At 38.0% G+C, this 14003-nt stretch overlaps 1 protein-coding gene across 1 annotated transcript in view; it reads right to left on the reverse strand.

Moving 5' to 3' along the window:
* Positions 1 to 14003, reverse strand: part of PAPPA2 (pappalysin 2) — a 298454-nt gene that overhangs the window by 244838 nt on the left and 39613 nt on the right. The gene's annotated exons all lie outside the window — the stretch shown is intronic.

Here is a 14003-nt window from a genome sequence, read left to right on the forward strand (position 1 = left end):
TCATGGGCTCTATGTCTCCTGTCTTCTCCAACTACTCTCTGCCTAACTCATTCAGTTCAGGCATGCTAGCTCCTTCCTGTTCCCTCTGCCTGGAATAAATCTAGATTCCATGGGGCTCACTCCCTTGCTTCCTTCAGATATATGCTCAAATATCATCTTTTCAGTAAGACTTTCTACGGATACACTTTGCTTCCACGGCAAGTACTCTCTGTTTCCCTCATTCTGCTGAATTTCTTTCTCTAGCACTTACCACTGTCTGGCCTTTGATCTACACACTTGTTTATTCATTGCCTGTCTTACAGTTCATAGACTGTAAGCTCCATAAGAGAAGAAAAATTTATTTTCACTGCTGTATACCGCACTGCCCTACAAAGCCTAAAACAGTGTCTGGCCTAGAACAGGTACTCAATTAACATTTGTTGAATATGAATGAATGAATATGAATGAGCAAATAATTAAATTATGTGACTACACTGGAGCAAAAACCATAATCTAATTCTTCTCATTTCTAGTTTCCTAGTTCTTTTCAGTGGGCAAAAATAATTTTCCTAACCATTTACAACCTACTACCCTTTTCTATCTAGATTACCATAGGAACTTACTAACACATCTTCCTGCCTCTAGGCTCCCTAGTCCGTAACACTGATTCTGGATACTGCCTCCAGATTAGTTTTCTGAATAATTACTCAAATATTCAATATTCAGTGGCTTAAGACTTCTGTTTCTAGTATAAAGAATTTAGAATCCCTGATCATCCCTCCACTGAAAACAACTAAAACCAGTGAATAATATACAAAAATAAATTTTAAATACATTGTAAAGTTGGAAAGCGATTAAAGGATATCTTCAGATTCCACATACAAAGTCAAAGCAGGAATCTAGAAAATAAATATTTTCTGAAGCCACTGACTTCTCTGAGGGCTCTCCCTATTCCTAATGCCCAGGAACTTGTTTGGCAGCCTTTTGAGAATCTTGAATAAAAAAGGGCTTACAAAGATAGGGTGTTTGATAACAGAGCCTCACATAAAGCCAGAATTCCCAAGGACTGCACTGTCAATAAAACAGTACCAAAAATATTAAAAATTAAAAAGCTCACTTTATCAAGAGGTACAGCAAGAAAACCTGTATTCCTTGGCCTAGACCCAAAACATAGGGGGAAAATTTTCCCTGAGAATTGTAACTACCAGCCAAATATCACAGATTTGCACCTCAAATTCATAAGATGGTATGATATAAAAAAATTCATGCCAATAATATATTTTAAAGTGGTTTTATGTTGGTAGTGCCCTAGGCAAATGCCAGAAGTAACACAGCATAGATTTAACTCAGGCTGGAAAGAAATTGAACAGATAAAGTTTTAAGGAACATGGACTCACAATCAAAAATCATAAAGCCCCCATGAAGAAACAAAACACTGTGAGGAAGAGCAAGCAGTAATACCAAATATCAGACCAGCTGATGTAAAATATTTTTAAATGCCTAATGTTTTTAATTAAATTTTTTCTTTTGAAATAAACTGTAGATTCGCATTGTAAGAAATATTACAGAGTAATCTTGTATACATTTTACCTGGTTTCCTTCAATGATGATATCTTGAAAAACTATAATACAGTATCACAACCAGGATACTGACATTGATCCAACCCACCAATCTTGTTCAGATATCCCCAGTTTCACTCATACTTGTTTGTGGGTGTTTTTATTACTCATGTAAGTTCATGTATCCATCACTTTAACATGCTTTTAAAAATAAAAAAAGCATATCCAAATTATGAATTAACAAAAATAAATTAAAAATGGCTAGGCAGATGTGACAAAGAACTAAATACAACTTACGGAGATTAAAAGTACACTAATAAAAATTAACAGTTTATTGGTGAGTTATAAAAGCCAGTTAGCCAAACCTAAAGAAAGAGTCAGCTGGGCAATAAATAAAAAAACAACTATTCAAATGCAGCACAGGACAGCAGAGATATGGAAAAACTGAAGAGATATTAGGGCAAATGGAGGGCAGAGGGACAAGTAGTAATATATATTTAATAGAAAGTCCAATCAACCTAAGTGTCCATCAGTGGATGACTGGATAAAGAACGTGTATATATACATGATGGAATAATATTCAGCCACAAAAAGGAATGAAATCTGCCATTTGCAGCAACATGAATGAAACTGAAGGTCATATATTAAGTGAACTAACTCAGGCACAGAAAGTTAAATGTTGCATGCTCTCACTCATATGTGGGAGCTAAAAAAGTTGACCTCACAAAGGTAGAGAGTAGAATGATAGATACTAGAGGTTTAGGAAGTGTGGAAGTAGATATGAAGAGAGGTAAGTTAACAGGTACAAACATACAATTAGATAAAAGCTATAAGCACTACTGTTCAACAGCAGAGTAGAGTGACTATAGTTAACAACAATGCATTGTATATTTTAAAGCAGCTGGGAGAAAGGAGCTTGAATTGTTCTCAACACATAGCAATGATAAATACTAAAAGTGATGGATACCTCGAAAACCCTGATTTAATCATTACACATTCTATACATGTAACAAAATATCACATGCACCCAATCAATACATAAAATGTTATGTATCAATAAAAATAAGTATGAAAATAATAAAAATAAAAATAAAACATATATATCTGTTAAAACAGACATGTATATATCCATATATCGTTTATGGCTCCTAATTGCTTATGGTTCAATTCCCTTAGCCCAACATCTAAGACTATTGTCCAGTATAACTTTTCTAGTTTTCTTCCTCACTTTTCTCTAAGAAATTTTCCTCCTTTCAAGCTGTTCTTTTTAGAGTGGCCTTAACATGTTTGCATATCTGTACTTTGGTTCATGTAACTGACCTTTCCTAACAAACTCTTCTTTCTGCTGTCTACACTGTACATATTTGAAGAAACTCAGCCAGGCATGGTGGCTTATGCCTGTAATCCCAGCACTTTGGGAGGCTAAGGCGGGCAGATCACAAGGTCAGAATTTCAAGATCAGCCTGGCCAATATGGTGAAACCCCATCTCTACTAAAAATACAAAAATTAGCCAGGCATGGTGCCACACACCTGTAGTCCCAGCCACTTGGGAGGCTGAGGCAGAAGAATCACTTGAACCCGGGAGGTGGAGGTTGCAGTGAGCCAAGATCACGCCACTGCACTCCAGCCTGGGTGACAGAGCAAGACTCCATCCAAAAAAAGAAACTCATCTCTTTTATAAAGTATTTCCTAATCCCTAAGCCCATAGTAGTTTTCCTTTCCTTCCCCTCATTGTTCCAGAATGTATTCTCTGAAATAATCATTACATGATTAAAATCAACAAATACTTAGTTTTTATCCACTATCGGCTAAACATTTTGCTGGTGTGTAAGACTTACACTTAACACACGATATAGAATGGCAGTTGGAGAAACAGGCTCTGAAGTCAGAGTTTAACTTCTGTCTGCTACTGCATAATGATAGATATTTGACTATCTAAATTTAAGTATAAAATACATATAATCAAAATATTTACTTTTTGGATCTATGGTGAGCATTAAATAAAATAATCCATGCAAAATGCTTTGTTTCATTGGTATAATTATATATATATGTGTGTGTGTGTGTGTGTATACAATATTATATATAATTTTACTATGAACCAAGTACTTTACTTGGATAGCCTAGCATATTTGGCTTTGAAATCTAAATCATGCAATTCCAAGACTAAAATTAACATTAAAATTCAGTGGGAGTTACATCACCAACAATACCAAGGTCTAAGGTCTAAAGAAAAGGACATTACCAGAAATTAAACATGTCAGAAGTTTCATCCTCAAGAAGTAAAGATGAAAAACCAGCTCATTCTACTCCGAGTAGGATTGACATCAGCTGAGAGAGGTTTGCAGACCTGGAGCTCTGAGGAGCCCTCCAGCTATCCTGCTCTTTTGGCCACAGTTTCTTAAACCCAAGGTTGGCCAGAAACCTGTGACTTCCGAACTAACATGTAAAGATGAGTTAGGCCAGTTGACACTGACTGTCTTCGGAATTTGAACCAAGGTACTGTGAAAAACTGTGGCAACTATCAATAGGATATAAATCTGAAGGGAAAAAATCAATGAGATAAATTTGGAGCCAGAACAAGCTGAAGCAATGTTTTAAACTAAAGCTATAAGGGAGCAGAAACGATGAGTAATCTAGCAGATTGCTAACAAGACATGAATGGTGAGAATGAACTAAGATGTAGAGAAATATGTACGCTTTGAGAGAGATGGAGTTCCTGACTGCCACAGTCTCTGCAACTCTCTAGCTCCACTTTCAGCCCATATGCAATTTTACAATAAATCCATTTTCTGCAGTTAACATGAGCAGGTCTGTTCCCTACAATTGCAAAATCCTAACTAAAGTGCCTGATAAGGATCTTGCCTAATCTGTAACATCATGTCCAAGAGATCTTGTATTCCTTTTCTGGAGTCTGGTCTTTCTCTCATTCACTGACTCCCTAGGTAAAGGGGATTCATGTTATTAATACTTCCTGGCTATTGTAGCTATTTTTATGCACATCAAAATTTACTTCATGTTTCAGATTTTTAGAGCCTCCTGGGGGCCCAGGTACTCAAATAACAAGTTAATGAAGAAAATGGCTTAAAGCCATTCCCTCCTTAGCTAACATGTTCACACTTCCATGAGTATTGTCAGTTATTTTATTTACTAGATCTAAATGGGGCAATGCTACCATAGTAATGAGACCAGTAGAAAAGTTTACTATAATGTAGTTTCTGAATACCCTTCTTTTTCCATACATAGTAGTATACTCTGCCTATAAATTTTTACCCTACTAAAACCCTTGCCCTACTTTGTCATTTCCCCATGTCTTTGGTTTTCCATCTACATACAGATATATATTTATATGTATACACTAATTCATTTTAAAAATATCAAATGTGTTCCAAGAACTGTGAACAAAGAAACTAAAGTCTTGTGCAAGAGACAGACAAGAATGGGAAGTTACAGTATGGTATGATAAATATGTATTTAAGCAGGGATTGGCAGTTTTTTTCATAAAGGGCCAGATAGTAAATATTTTAGGCTTTGTGGGCCACGTGGTCTTTGTTTTAACTGCACAACTCTGCCACATGAAAGCAGCCATAGACCATATGTAAACAAGTGAGTGTAACTGTATTCCAAAATAATTTTATTTACAAAAACACGTGATAGGCCAGATATGGTCCATGGTCCATAGTTTGCCAACCACTGTACCAGAGTAAGAACATTCCTTTCTTTAACAATTATTTATTGAATACTTAATCTGTTCCTTTTGTTGTTGTAGGTGTTATAGTATGAGAGTCACCCAAACGTATAAAAACCCCTTCCCTGGTAGAATTTACTTTCTAGTGGAGAAAATGAATATTAAGCAAAATAAACAAAATAGCATGTTTGTGATAAATTCTAAAAAGAAAAATAAAGCAGGGGAAGAAATCATAAAGAGCCAAGACAATGTGTACAATTTTACGTGAGGTCTCCAGGGAAGGCCTCACCTAGAAACCGACTTTGAAAAATGACCAGAAAAAAGTGGGAAAGTTAGCTATGTAGAAATCCGGAGGAAGAATATTCCAGAAAAGTGAAAAGCCACTAAAAAGATCATGCAGTAGGAGTACATCTGGCAAGTCAGAAGGCCAGTGTGGCTGGAGTGCAATAAGGAGCATGGTAAGAGGTGAGGCCACAGAAATGACTGATGCTATATGACCCTATAGATCAGAGTCATGCTGTTGGCTTTGATTCTGAATAAGCTGGTAAGCTGCTGGAGAATTAGGGGGAGAAGAATGACTTGATCTGAGTTATACCCTAATAGGATTACTCTGATTGTTACATTAAAAATAGACTCGGGGCAACAGTGCAAGGGCAAAAGTGGGAGACCAGTTAAAAGACTATTGCAATAATCCAGGTGAGTGAAGATGGAGACCTGGATTAGGGTGGTGGCTATAGGGGGATGAGAAGTGATACAAATGAGGTAGCTAATTTGTATTTGAGGACAACAGAATGCTCCCAAGAAGGAGGAAGGTGCATCCTAGCTGAGACTTGAAGGATAAGTAGTAGTTATTTAAGTGTTTGGCTCTGGAAATCAGATCCACAACCATTGGACAGCGCTCTGGGTAAGAAGTGAGAGAAACCTTGGAGTTGAAATTAATAATAGATCAGGAGCTTCCTCCAGAAGCTAGTGCTCTGATGGAACCTCAGAAAAACCCTTGATGGCCACCCTAACTACATGTCCCGCCCACTACCCACTCTACAACTCTGACATCAAGGGAATGAGGGCCTGGTTAGGGGAAGACCTACCAACAAGATTTCATTTATATCCAGTCACTGAAGTAATTACAAACAAGAGTCCAAGAAAAAGAAAAAAGAAAATGTGTAAGTGTGCAGCTGTCTTTCAAACTCTTAGGCTTAAATTCTAGGAAGGAACCTGTAAGTGAAATCATCTGAGACAGATTGGCATCTGGCCAAGGCACCAGGGCTAGCACCCCAACTCCTAGGAAAAAGCCAAAGTATTTTGAACAACTGAGTGTAGTTGGAGACTGGGGTCTCTCCAGAAAAATTTCTAAAAGGAAATATTTTTAACCCAGACAGACCACATGGCTCACTCACAAGTCTGTCTATTTGGCTAGAAATAAACTATGAAAAGGAGAAAAACAGCCACCACTCCCCACCCCCCACTCACCTGAGGAGGAAAGTCCACTAAGCCAGGTGAACAGAGAAACTGTGGATTTCATTTGCTCCATAATATGGTGCATATTGGAACTGTGGAGAAACTGGCTTATAGGAAAATAAACAGGAGACATTTCTATTTGTAGGTAAACTTACTGTGCTTATCTATGCAATGTCCTCTTATTTCTTTCCTTCCATTCTCATTGCCAGTTGACGTGACCATGAGAAGGTGACACTTGCTCTAGAGTTCACACTGCCTGTGAATTTTGAAGTGAGGGAACTGGCAGTTTTTTTTTGCTGTTTAGTTTTAAAATTTCTCCTCCACTTCTTTTCTTCCTGCCCTCTTCTACCCCTTACGCTTATTTTCCCTGTGTGTATTTTTTTTGGCTTCAGGGAACTTTGAATCTCAACTTCAAAAGAAACCTATAATGAATCCTGGCTGATGTTTAACAGACCAGCCACTGCAAGGGCCCAGCCTGACCATGCCTTTGGCTCAACAGCCTCTGAGTGTGGGTGAGCAAAGCACAGCTAATCCAAAGCATCCAGGTCTCTGCAGCACCAACTTCTCCACCTGTTCCCTTTGATGCCACGTGCCTCTACCTTCCTGTCCCAAGATATGCCCTTTCTAGAGTATACCTGCAGACACCACTCTCTGCCACATCCCCCAGGACAATTTCCAGCCACCCTCTTGAGGACTTCTTTAGAGGGGAGTGTGCCATGGGAAAGCATTGCCATGTATAAGAGTCCTCTGCCCTTGAACTCTCCAGTGAAACCTCAGGGAATGAGGCAAAGAAGAGACAATGAGTTGCCAACACATAGAGATGTTAGCCCATCACAGGCTTCAGAAACAAATATACAGAAAACAAATATACAGTATCCCCATTGTCTGCTTCAGAGCATGGTCAGACACTAGATGATTGATGCCTTGTTCAACCATTTGTTTTTATTTGGAGACTTTTCTGCACATTATAGCAATATTATGAGATCTGAGATATAGAAACCAAAAAAGAGAGACAAGCAGAGTTCTAGATTTAGTGAAATACTTGCTCAACTCTATTGTGAAAAGGAGAGAAAGCATGGGATGGAAAGTAGGAGCAGCAGCAAAGAACTGTAACTCTGAGACATAATTTTAGAGAGAAATGTGACAGAAACAATTAATAACCAAAAAGAAGCTGAAGCCTGCAAAGGTCAGGGAAGACAAGTTCCCCTGAGGGTACAGAAATTCCTTTGGGCTCAGCTCCCTAGTATGCACCATAGGGAATAGTCAATAACATTTGTGACTTTACTGAAGTGGACACTCAACACCCTTCCTTCCCTTAACTCTCGCAGATCATCTCTCAGGGAAGCTACTATGAAGAAATAGACATCTGGCTTATGTAGCCCTGCCTAGTTCCAAGTTCCTTTATCTTGGTAAGTCTGTTCAACTGGCTGGGTAATGTATCTATAATTCATATCTCCTCCTGACCAGTCCAGAGCTTGATAAGTACTCTCCCTTTGATAGGCCCATCTGGGTTACAGATGTTTGATGCTGGATTCATCAGGCTCTCTCTCCTCTCAGAGCATTTGGGAGAGGAACTACTTTGGGCTAGATTTCTGGTTTCTTGCTGGGGGTGGTAGGAACGCATCTTTGTTTTGTGCTGCCATAGCAGAATACATGAGAATGAGTAATTTATGAAAAAAAGAGATGAATTTCCTACAGTTCTGGAGACTGTAAAGTCCAAGGTCAAGGGGCCTGCATCTAGTGAAAGTCCTCTTGCTTCATCATCCCATGGCAGAAGACAGAAGTGCAAGAAAGTAGGCATGAGAGTGGGGTAGCAAACTCATCATTTTATCAGAAACTCACTCCAGTGATAACAGCATTAATCCATTCATGAGGGCAGAACTCTCATGACCTAAGCATCTCTTATCCAGAATCTACAATGAACTCAAACAAATTTACAAGAAAAAAACAAACAACCCCATCAAAAAGTGGGTGAAGGATATGAACAGACACTTCTCAAAAGAAGACATTTATGCAGCCAAAAAACATATGAAAAAATGCTCATCATCACTGGCCATCAGAGAAATGCAAATCAAAACCACAATGAGATACCATCTCACACCAGTTAGAATGGCCATCATTAAAAACTCAGGAAACAACAGGTGCTGGAGAGGATGTGGAGAAATAGGAACACTTTTACACTGTTGGTGGGACTGTAAACTAGTTCAACCATTGTGGAAGTCGGTGTGGCGATTCCTCAGGGATCTAGAACTAGAAATACGATTTGACCCAGCCATCCCATTACTGGGCATATACCCAAAGGAATATAAATCATGCTGCTATAAAGACACATGTACACATATGTTTATTGGGGCACTATTCACAATAGCAAAGACTTGGAACCAACCCACATGTCCAACAACAATAGACTGGATTAAGAAAATGTGGCACACAAACACCACGGAATACTATGCAGCCATAAAAAATGATGAGTTCGGCTGGGCGCGGTGGCTCAAGCTTGTAATCCCAGCACTTTGGGAGGCCGAGGCGGGCAGATCACGAGGTCAGGAGATCGAGACTACGGTGAAACCCCGTCTCTACTAAAAATACAAAAAAAATTAGCCGGGCGTGGTGGCGGGCGCCTGTAGTCCCAGCCACTCGGGAGGCTGAGGCAGGAGAATGGCGTGAACCCGGGAGGCGGAGCTTGCAGTGAGCCGAGATTGCGCCACTGCACTCCAGCCTGGGTGACAGAGTGAGACTCCGTCGAAGCTGCATGTTCTCATCATAGGTGGAATGAAAAAAGAATTCACATGGACACAGAAGGGAAAATCACACACCGGGCCTTACTGGGGTGGAGATATACCTAATGCTAAATGACGAGTTAATGGGTGCAGCAAACCAACATGGCACATGTATACATACGTAACAAACCTGCACATTGTGAACATGTACCCTAAAACTTAAAGTATAATAATAATAATAATAATAATAATAATAATAAACATTTTCACCTCTCAACACTGTTGCTTCAGGGATTAAATTTCTAACATATGAACTTTGGGAGACACATTGGAACCATAGCAGGAAGATTGAACAGGATTTGGGAAGTGAGGAGAGTTGTTCATACATCAATCCTTGCATTCGAATGTTAGTGATCTATTTGTAGGTCTGTCCCCCACTTTCTACTACTCTCCCCCGACAGTGGAAGGTGCTTCCACTGTGAGTGGAAAGACTCTGTGCCTGGAGCACTCCACTCACTAGATGACTGACAAAGCATTTGTCAAAGTTGAGTCCCTTCAGAGTAACAGTATAATGGAATTGTGAGCTTGAGCTCTGTGATTTAACTGTAATAACAGGGAGGCTCTACAAAGGTAATCCAGTTCAGAGACTAACTCCTCCAATTCACAGGACCTCATGGAAACCCAAAGATCTATATCTCTATGAATCAAAAGTCCTTTCAGGCAATCTAAGCCATGACAAAGAAAAGCCATCCCCCATGTTCTGCTTTTAATGCCTCAGCCTGGATTTAAACCCAGAGAATTTAGATAAAATTACTGAACTTCTCCTCTAAATCGTTAGCCCTTATCCTTTCCATAGTCTTTCCGTGTGTCCCTCTGCTTACCTTACCAGGCCTGGCACATCACAGAAGCTTGATAAATAATTATTTTTCAAAATATTGCTCTTGCCAAGAGTCATAAAAAATTAATATTTTTAATAATAAAAATTCAGCACAAAAAATAGGATAGGGAAGGCAGAAAAGACCTACACATGAAATAAGTATAACAGAACTGAGAAGAAAGAAAACCTCTCCTCCACTATGTTTCTGCCTTCAAATTTCTTTTTTCAAAAGAGAAGATTCATAGATAATTATTCTTTCTTAGACTGTCATAGGTAGAGATTTAAAAGTGTGGTTTCTACTGTGAATAAGCATTAGACATTTAAGGAAAGTCAACAGCATAAAGGATAGTCATGAATTTAAAATATAATAAAAAAGAAAAGTTGACTTCAGATGCATCGGATATAACACACAAAAAAACAATTCCAAATGAATCACATTTTTATCTTTGAAAATGCTTATCTTAAAATTTTTTAAGATTATATTAAAAATAAGCAAAGAATAAGGTTTTTAAGGTATGACTGCTAAAATATAAAAGTAAATAAAAGCATTGAAAGATAGACTCAAAGAAATCTCAAAAAAAAAAAAAAAGGTAGAACAAACTAACAAAGAGAACGTAGGAGAGAAAAGAGAAAAAGAGAAAGTTCAGTAGATTCATCCCCAGGAGTATCAGGGGTAACGAAGAGAACAGAGAAAACTGAATGAAGAAATATCAAAGTAACAGTTTAAGAGATTTTTCCAGAGACAAGGGGCATAAGTGTCCAAATTGAACAGTGTTCAACAAAAGAACAATAAAAGGCAATCCCTAAAAAATAATCTTACAAATCCCTACTGTAACAAGGCTAAGGATAAGATTCTAAAAGAATATACAAATATATATTTGTGTGTGTGTGTGTGTGTATATATATATATGTACATACGTACATACATATATGGGTGTATATATGTATACAAACACACCCCTATAAAAATACACACAATTATCAGAACAGAAGCTAGAAGTAATTAACGAATTTCTTCATAAGTTTGATATAAACTGTTTTTCAATTCAAAATTTTATACCAAGTCAAACTATCAATTTTGTATGAAGGCAGAATAAAAACATTCTGAGAAATGCATTTTCAGAAAAGATTACCTGAAACACCTTTCCTTAGAAATTTACTTGAGAATGCTTTCCAGTAAAATAAGGTAGTAAATTAAGAGATATTCATGTAATTCATGACACAGTGGCTCTAACCCCCGACAAAAATCGCATTCAAGAGAAGTCCCAGGATGACAACTGTGCAGCAGACCTAAAGATAACTGGCCAAGACTGGAAGAAGAGAATAGAATTAACTAGAAGGGAGAGCTCTAGAGGAGAGTAAAAAACATTTTTTTAAGGGTGAAGAAGAAGAGTTTTATTTAGTGTTAGAACAGCTCAGAGGAGGGGAACATTTTCATAAATATATTCTACAAATTAGCTGGTAAAACAAAGCATTTGAAAACAATCGAGAATATCAAGAAAGAATAAAAGAAGGAAGGAAGGAAAAATAGAGACTCAAGGGATGGGGCTGGGAATGGGAAGAAGCTATGCAAGAAAAGAAATATAATAATAGAATAGTACTTTGTTGTGCAACAATTAACATTTCACAGTCATAATACTCTAATACATACAATTGATTCAACAAAAAACAGTAATTATATGGAAAGATGCAAGGGCAAGGAAGGAGATAATGTAAGACAGTTAGTCTCGTCTCTATCATAAGAAATCAATGGATAATCTTTAAAATTGATGAACCAAGCAATATAAATATAATATTTGGAGGTGTACAGGAAACTACCAGAAAAAAAAACAGGTGAAAAAAATAAATATAGTAACCTGTGCAGAGCAAGGACAGAGTGTGGAGATGGATGGGGAAGAGTTAGGCAGGACACTGTTTTTCTTCCTTCTGTCTTTTGGTATAATTTGATATTTTAAACCATGAGCACTTTTTTACTTTGAGTTAGTATTTTTAACTATCAAAAAGTATAAATACTTCCTTTGTATTCCACAAAGCACGTTTTATATGTGGGGGTAAAAGAGTCACTTATGAATAAATGTTCAAAACACTACTGGGTCTATAAATAGGAGTGAGTTCCCCTTCTGCAGGCAGTGAGGTGAGTAAGTTATAAACACCCAGATAAGGGCAGTGTGATAGGAACTCAGAGAAATAAAGGGAAACTCTGAGGAGAATAATACCTGGGTACCTTGAAAGACAGCTCTCTCAGACAGGGCAGTGGGTTACTACTATAAATTAGGAGACCAGACTTTCTCATTTATCTGGGAGATCCAAAGTGTTGCTAACCACTGCTGTTAGTGAGGTTTAGCTTCTGCTTAAGGTTACCAAAATCTGAAAACCAAACCCAAACACAATTTTCTTTTCTTTTTTTTAAATTATACTTTAAGTTCTGGGATACATGTGCAGAACATGCAGGTTTGTTACATAGGTATATACGTGCCATGGTGGTTTGCTGAGCCCATCAACCCATCATCTACATTAGGTGTTTCTCCTAATGCTATCCCTCCCCTAGCCCCGCAGCCCGTGACAGACCCCGGTATGTGATGTTCCCCTCCCTGTGTCCATGTGTTCTCATTGTTCCAAACAGAATTTTCTTATACAAATAGTTCTGATAATTTGATTAGTTCTCTTTGCATTATTATGTAAATAAAAGCTTCCTATCTGTCAGCCTTAATAATAAGAAGAATCTTATTTTAGAACTATTTGTGTACTTTGAAAACTTTAGAGCTACTTTCCTATACTTTATTTCATTTGATTCACAAAACAATCTGAAAATACTGACAATGCAAGGTATTACTGCAATCATCCTTACTTTATAGACAAGACTTCTGAGTTTCTGAACGTGACTTGTGTAACTTGCAAACCTAGTGAAGTAGCAAGGACTCCAAAATTTAATCATGTCCCTTGATTCCAAATTGTATACTCCATTTTTGATACCACATGCTTGAAGTACAGGCCACTCTATTAGTGGTAACTCATATCAAGAAGACTCCCCACACACAGGGATACCATGAACTACTTGTACAAATGGGGTCCAATACAAAAGTAGCCATCAAGACAATGGGTGGGAGCTGAGATCCTGTTCCCCCACCTCCCACCAGTCCTATACCCTAGGTCAGGTAAGCCTTTTCGTAATTTGAACAAAGGCACCAGTTGTGTACTGGGGATACCTTGTCCACATACACATATTAACAAGTTCACTAGCTACCTACCTACTTTCTTACCCTCCTCTATTATGTCCAACCCCTGCAACAGCCATCAAATGAGAATCTTCTTATGGCTTCTGTCTCAGAACAAGAGACACATCAGATCCATTTATTCATCAACTTAAACAACTAAATGTCAGCTGCTATTCTATGCCTTGGTTAACAGAATAGACGAGGGCCCCGATCTCATGGAGCTGATATTCCAAATAGGGGAAAAACAGACAAACACATGAATGTGAAAGAAAAATTATCTGAAGTACCAAGTATTAAACAGGAAATTTAAATTAGTTGATGTAACAGTAATTGATAGACGCTTTAATTTGAGGGATTAGGAAAGGCCTCCCCTGTGGTAACATCTAAGTGGGTATTTGAATGACAAAAGAGAGCCCACCATGGGAATATTAAGGAAAGGAGGATTCCAAGAAGATGGAACAGCACATACAAAGCCCTGAGGGCAGAAAAAAGCTTGATCTGTTCA

Source organism: Hylobates moloch, unplaced genomic scaffold (genome assembly GCF_009828535.3).
Source record: "Hylobates moloch isolate HMO894 unplaced genomic scaffold, HMol_V3 SCAFFOLD_8, whole genome shotgun sequence".
NCBI classification, from domain to species: domain Eukaryota; kingdom Metazoa; phylum Chordata; class Mammalia; order Primates; family Hylobatidae; genus Hylobates; species Hylobates moloch.